Raw genomic sequence first — 7,500 nt, 5'->3', positions numbered from 1 at the left:
AAAACAAAACAAATTGTGTAGAACAGTGTTGTCGCTGACATGACGCTTTGACAGTCACGTAACGTGAGCTTGGGCCGGCTATGAAACTACAGCAAATGTATGGGAATTTTGGTGACTTTAGAACATTATAAATCCTTTAAGGTCTAACGATTGTTGATGTCAAGAATAATTCTTCAATTGTGAAGTACAGCGTACTTGTATGTGCATCAGAATCAAGCTATGACAACCATAAATGAAATTAGTAAATTTCATATACATGCATGTATGTAAACCTTTGCAAACAAAATTATGCAAATTCCTGCAAAATTTGAAGCTACATGAGGAGATTTCTAATATCCAATTCTCAGACGTTTTACCTAATGCAATGATCTAATTTTCCATTGAGTGAATAATTAATGAAATGACTTTAAATATTTTAAAATTTTTGAAATCTGCCTTTTTGCAGCGGAGTTATAGAAAGGCCCTGCCAGGGGAAGGGGTCCCATGTCGCTTGTCTGAATTTTAAAAGGTCTCGTGTTGGTGCTTCATCAGTTTTTCAAGTTTCTGTGACTGTTGCTGTCGGAAATTTAAAGAAATGATGTTGTTTATTGCGATTTCACTTTAAGTGCTGTCGCTATTCTTTTTAGGTCAATTTTGTTGCTTGTTGGAATTTACCCCAAAATCCCATATATACATTGACACTTTGTAATTAATCAAGCCATGTTTGCCCCAACCAAGATGACATGAGAAACTGTCAAAAGGTCTTTTCATTTGTCATTCAAATGCTTCTCCTAACAACCTGGGATTGATTAGGAGTTGCTACTCTAGATCTGTTCACTTTGTTATAATTTGCCTGGGCTTAAATGATTTATTTAGGAAACTTAAACCTTTTCGTCGTAGGACTACTTGGTAATGTTATATTAAACCACATCAAATCACAACTGCAGATATTTCTTCTAGTTGCAGAACCTATTTCTTGACGTCACATTAATCAGCATTAATTTGGAGCAACAGTGGTAAGTTGCTTGTTGTTACTCGTTGCTTATTATTTGATCTTCCGTTTAAAAGGAGTCGTGAGAATGTACTGTTGGCGGTGATGATATTTTGACAACCTGAGCAGAAGTCACCTTCAGAGTCTTAATGATCACGGGCTATATGCAACTTAATGATCAGCTGACCCCTTACTGATCCCCACTAAAATAAATGAGAAATAAAAATTAAGATTTCAAAAAAATACACTGTGGCCGACTTGAAGTAAAGAGGAAATTATGCTCACCTTTAAATTTCAAAGATGGCAGAAGAGAGTCAGGGTGGTTTAGTGGTCATCAACCATGCCTCCCACCTCTGTGACCCAGGCTCAACTCTCGCCTTGGGTCGTATGTTGGCTGAGTTTCAGTTGATCTCAATCTGACTCCGAGGGTTTTCCTCCGGGTACTCCGGTTTTCCTTCCTCCTCAAAAATCCTCCTCAAAATTGACTCCCGGCCTATTCCATCAGGCTGTGGTGCTGTGTTCCGAGGTCATAAATTAAATTGGCCTCATTCAGGGACCGAGCGCTTAACCGGCAGCACAGCTTCGGTCCGACCTCGTTGAGAAATTAAAGGGCGATTAGCAGGTCAGATATTATATTTTATATTTAAGAGATTTTCCATTGATTTAACCACTTTTATGTCAAGTGACAATCCTTTATATGTAGCTGCAACTTAATTCTCAGGCATATATTCAAGAATTTTCTGTGAGTAGGCATGATTATTAGAAGATAGTCAGAACTTCCTTGTTTGTCTTACGAATATGTCAACTGGCAGCCCTGATCTACAGGGTGTACATGAAAGGTACTTGACTAGACTAGTTGAAGAACTGAGCAGTGCCAGTGGACGCAAGCACACATGACATTTCTGATCCAACCCTCGTTTAAAAAAAAAGCAACTGGATTTCAAGTTATCACAGTTAACAGATTTTTGTGTTGAATCCTAGATTCCTTGTGGATGCTTGGAATTTTCGTCATTTTCTTGCATTGGTGGGTGCTAATTTAGGCACTAGAAGGTGACCTGGTGCTACTGTTAGTGACATGACAACTTGTTTGTTTGTTGCAGTTCTGTTTGTGTTTACTGTGTAATCAAAACATTTATATTTTGGAAGATTTCACGACATCTGTCTATGGAAAAAGAAAAGATTGTCATTTGACATACATTGTAAAAAGGGAGTTGAATAATGGTAAATGGGGGAGATTAACCGCCATCTTTGAAATTTAAAAGTGATTACTTCCAAGTCGGCCACTGTGTATTTTTTGAAATCTTAATTTCTCATTAATTTCAGCGGGGATCAGCCAGGGGGTTATAGGGGAGTCAGCTGACCAGGGGCCATTGTGTTGTACCAGGCCAATGGTCACGGTCATTCAATTGTGAATGAAGCATGCACACAAACAATAATAGTCATTAGTATCACCCAACTAGTGGACTAATGCAAATCCTGCATCATGATTGGCTATGCTACTAGAGGACTATTAGTAATAGTCCTCAAGTAGTGAAAAGCGTGAGGCTTTCTTTCGTTTAACTCCCAAATGAATTTTTCTTCAACATGCATTTGCTAACTTTATTATTGCCTTTTCTGTCCAACTAGTTGGGTGATGGCCCTTAAGGGCCACTATTGACCCGTGGCCCTTAAGGGCCACGGGTCATTAGCCCATTCAGCTTCGCCTCATGGGCTATTGACCCGTAGCCCTTGTGGGTTATGGGTCTAATTGTTAATTAGTACATACTAAAACAGTGGATAGCATTGAACACGTGCGCCGATTGGCCACTCAAACTCTGGCTATTCACCTCCAACCATTCGTGAAATTTGCTCCCGAAAATGTTGTAATCTTTCCAGGAATAAATGAGTAAAAATCATGTTTTTGTGCTGCATTATCTCACTGTTTTAGTATATACTAAATAAAAACAACTATTCACCAAAGTGAAGGTGGCTAGTGGTGGATATTTACCTTGCCACTTCATGGCTTTGTAAATATCAACCAATAGCCACCTCCACTTCAGTGAATAGTTGTTTATTATTTACCAGTTAATGCACAGGTTTCATTAGAAGCCGGTCACCAGTGGTATATCGCTGTCTACATTGGGTATTTCACAATGGATAATTATGTGGCTAGCCTTACATACGTATGTTTCATCCCTGCCAAGGGACTCATCAGAGACCTTTCGGCTAACTCGTCAAACATCGCGTTTGAAGTCCCGCTAGCATCAAAATGATGGTGGCAATCTGGCCTTATATCACATAAGGATTCCCAATTGCATAATCTGCCAATTAACAACTTGAAAGAGTGTAAGAATTTCACAATGGATAATTATGTGGCTAGCCTTACATTCGTATGTTTCATCCCTGCCAAGGGACTCATCAGAGACCTTTCGGCTAACTCGTCAAACATCGTGTTTGAAGTCCCGCTAGCATCAAAATGAAAGGTCTCTGATGACGAATGACGTTTTCTATTTTGGAAGATCTTCTTTCATACACGACTGCAATAAATAAGAAAATCAAGAATATTTCTCTGAAAAAATTTGGATGGGTGTTGTTCAAACTTGCCAGTGGTAATCTATGCCAAGTAAGGCAGAAAATGATACCTTCTATGCTGTTGCCATAGCAACCATTTTTGCTGCTGGGTCTATTTAATGCAGGATTGATTTTGTTGTTTATTGCCGTAATAAGACATGTTCAGTCTGGTAAGCATTATGGGCAGCTTACATGTATACTTTTCAAGTCTGACCATCTGCCTGCACTTATCTGTTCAAAATCCAAGATATTTTGTTTATGGTAGATAGGGACTAGCACTTTGTCCATTACATGTATCTGATGTACCTTACTGGTGCCAGGTTTGAACAACACCCATCCAATATCTTGGGAGATATTCTCACTTTTGGGATTTACATGTATTACAGGCATGACTATGTAAAGTTTGTGGCGTCTTCAATTTTGAACAAAAACGTGCATATATCAGGAACAAGAGAAGATATTCCAAAATAGAAAACAACATTCTTCATCATTTTTAAAGGTTTTTTAAATAAGCAAAATATATGAAATAAGCATTTTAATGCTTAATAACCCTTTATTCATTTGCAGTGGGATTCATTACTCCTGTTTGAGCTGTCATAACTATTAAGATTGGAAGGTAATAATAGACAGTTTACAACAAACAAAATATAAACTAGACCCATGAAGCTAAACTTTAGCTTGCTGGGTCTAGTTTATATTTTGTTGTTGTTTGTTACTGTAGAACTATTCTGCCTTTTTTGGTGGAGGCAGTGTGGCCCAGTGGTTAGGGCGCTTGCCTTGAGATCCGGAGATCCCGGGTTCAAGGAAAAGTGTGACCACTTGTTGAATTTGATCCTGGTAGTCCCTGGCTCAACTTCCCAGCTGCACTTGTAAATAGCCAACTGGTTTGCCTCCGGCCAGTTGGGATTCTTAACAGTTGTTATTGTTCTGTTCTGTCGTTTCGTTGAGTTTCATTGGCCCTGAAAAGCCCCTATGGGGAGCGGTCAATTATGTATGTATTGTATTGTATTGTATTTTTTTGGATTGACTGAGTATCCACTCAGACAAAAGATAACATACAAAATTAATGGGAAACGTACTTCATAAGAATAAGTGGGGGTGTAAGATGCAGGAGGCTTATTCACTGAATCTCTCCTAAATTATATTTAAGCGAAATTTGAAAGTTAAATATTGATGATAGTGGGAAGGTCAAAGGAGTAATCTTTATCGACTTTTCGGCAATGGTACTGCCTAAGGAAAATTTTTCGGAAGCCCTTTTGGGCTCCCAAATTAAAAAGTTGGGAGCCCGACCCACACGTCTTTAAGGAGCCCACAGTAATAAATGAATTATTTATTTATTTATAATTATTTTTTTTCTTACACGTCACCACATCCTAAAAGAAACCCCAGGCACAACCAATGCTCTTTCTTATACTGCATCCTTTGCCAATCTGTTTTTCTGGGTCTACTACATGAACGTGGTTTCCTGAATCTCACTTGTGGTTTTCCTGTTAAAGCAGGATGGGTTTTAGCATGTGTCTGTAGCCAACTGTGCAGCTACATGTAATTACTAGTCATGTTACTGTATGTTTAGAATAAAATATGTAAATAAATAATTTAATAAGACATCCAGAACAGTTTTAGTAAAATCGTTGATTATGGCCAAGAGTTCATAGTGTTTGATCGTGCATCAACTTATTGATCACTCATAACTGGCAATGATGACAATAACAGTGGAGTGTTTTACGATTTAGAAATTTGCCAAAAATGTTACAATATGATCTTATCCATGCAACTTGTATACATATGCACATACAACAACAACAACAACAACAACAACAACAACAACACTTCATAGCAGTTTTACACTAAGAGCATTCGCACTTATTGACTTTGGCTACTAATGCCGTGACCGAACATAATTATAGGAAAGATGTCCTTGACGTCACCTATTGTCATGAATGTGTCAACCAGAGCCCCTTTGGCTGCCGAAACAAAAGGTCTATTGTTCCCGGGGTTGGCAAATTTGAATAACAAAAGCAATGCTTGTAAACAGATATCTTCTCTATAATTAATTTGAAAAAGAACTTCCGGAAGCTCGTACTTTGCCTAATAAATGTGATTATAGTCAAAGCTGCGGCTACACGAGCGATTTTTTGCTCGCGTCGGTGATGCGATTTTTTTCAAATTTTGTCACATCGCCTTTGTGCGAGGGTGGCTACACTTGTGAAAAACTTTGGTGACAAATTCAATGACGCGCGAATTGCATACTCCCAAGAGACCTAGGCACAATAAACAGACATTTCTCCTTTAACTTCATCGGCTAAATACTCTTTAGTCTTGTCGCAAGCGCGGGGAAAAAGTTTCAGGGTGGCTACACGGGCAACTATCTCAGCGATTTTGTCGTGAAAGTTTTAACTCTGGCGACACCTGTCGCGTCGCCAGTTCAAGGGTGGTTACACATATGATTTTCATTGCGCGCTGGTGACGCGACAAAATTTAAAAAAAATCGCATCACCAGCCGTGGCTTAACACTGTTGACTTGTTCTTTCTTTTCCATTTTCCCGTAATAAAAGTCGCAATAACATTTTTATTTGCAAGCAGTTTATTTTTAATTTCTTACATGTAAAAGAAAAGGATTTTGAACTCCAACCTCATCCCTACTTCCAGAGTAGACCTTTTTACAGTTGTGTGCTTAGTAACCTGGCCCTTAATGAAAGTGAGGCTGGTATTGACCTTGTTATGATACAGACCTCCCTCCTTTAATTATGTTAATGATGTTGTTATCATGCTAATTAGTAATAATTGACATAAGAAAAGCAATGAGGTTTCTATCAAAACAAGGTAAACTTCAGCCTCACTTTCACTCATTGGCCAGGTAACTAAGCACACAACTGTAAAATAGACTATTAGAAGCTTTTGTTTTTACTCATGAAGTAAAAGTAAGTAAGTAAGTAAAACCTTTATTTAAACACGATAAGTATTTAAGCTATGCAGCTTGTGGGGACGTGTATAAGTAAATAGATAATAAGGTACATAAACAATAATTGTAGTATATAATTATGTAATAAAATAAGACTTAAAACCTTCATAATGTGTAACCGTAAAGTTAATATTTACAATAAGCAAGAATTAATATTGGATTAGTGATTGATAGTTTTGTCTAAGTGATAAAATGTTAGACCTAAAAACTACATTAAAGGAGGAACTATATTATGCGGAATAAATTAGAAAAGTCAATTTCCCTGACCAAAGTAAGTCTGTTAATCATCCTGGAGAAGCTTTTCACACTGTTCGCGTTACGACACTCGATTGGCATGTGATTCCACAAAATTGGACCTCTGTAAGATATGGAATACTTTTTGATATTCGATTTGAAGGGTGGGATTTCCAGCCCAAGTCTGTTCCTCAGATTATAAGAGGGTTGCAATTTACAATATGTGCTGTCATACAGGATGGTAAATCATTGTGGTACATCTTATAAGTTAGTTTCAGAATGGATTGAAGTAAAGATATGTATTCGTATCTTTATAAGGTAAATTAGAGAGAGTCATTTTGACAAACAAACGATTAAATCACAAAAGGGAATTGCTGTAGAAATACATCTATCCGGCAGAGTATCGAATAAATACATGTAATTTATGTAACGCTGGTTTCATAAAACCGTGACTTTCTCACAGTGTTTAACGGTGGTTTAATTAACAGTATAGTCTCACTCGGGAATTAAGACGGTTAGAGCCCGGTTTTCACTAGCGACGAAAGCACAAGCGCAAACATAAGTAGGTTTTGCCGCGTGAAAAGGAACGTCGACATAAGCATCAAAATCAACCACAACATCCGCCATTTTGTTCAACTGCCCATACGCGGGGAATGTGGAACGAGCGCTTTAATTGGCCAGACGTAGCAAATTCCTTGGGCTTATTCTGCGTTTTGTTTTCACATGACGCAAGCGAACGCAAGCGTTACAGCGCAGCCACAAGAAAAAGGCAGTAGTGTAGCAG

The 7,500-nt window shown here is 38.1% G+C and overlaps 1 protein-coding gene across 3 annotated transcripts in view; it reads left to right on the top strand.

Moving 5' to 3' along the window:
• LOC137972474 (tetratricopeptide repeat protein 28-like) overlaps positions 1-7,500 on the top strand; it is a 32,752-nt gene that overhangs the window by 1,245 nt on the left and 24,007 nt on the right. For 2 of the 3 annotated variants that reach the window (XM_068819228.1, XM_068819226.1), the window contains 3 exons: positions 940-995; positions 1,952-1,994; positions 4,088-4,136. The gene's annotated coding sequence lies outside the window, so the exon portion shown is untranslated. The remainder of the gene's footprint in view (positions 1-939; positions 996-1,951; positions 1,995-4,087; positions 4,137-7,500) is intronic. The other variant, XM_068819227.1, reaches the window with a different exon arrangement.

The sequence above is a fragment of the Montipora foliosa genome, chromosome 10 (genome assembly GCF_036669935.1).
Source record: "Montipora foliosa isolate CH-2021 chromosome 10, ASM3666993v2, whole genome shotgun sequence".
Lineage (NCBI taxonomy): Eukaryota > Metazoa > Cnidaria > Anthozoa > Scleractinia > Acroporidae > Montipora > Montipora foliosa.
The sequence above is the reverse complement of the archived record's forward strand: the minus strand, read 5'-3'. Positions and strand labels throughout refer to the sequence as shown.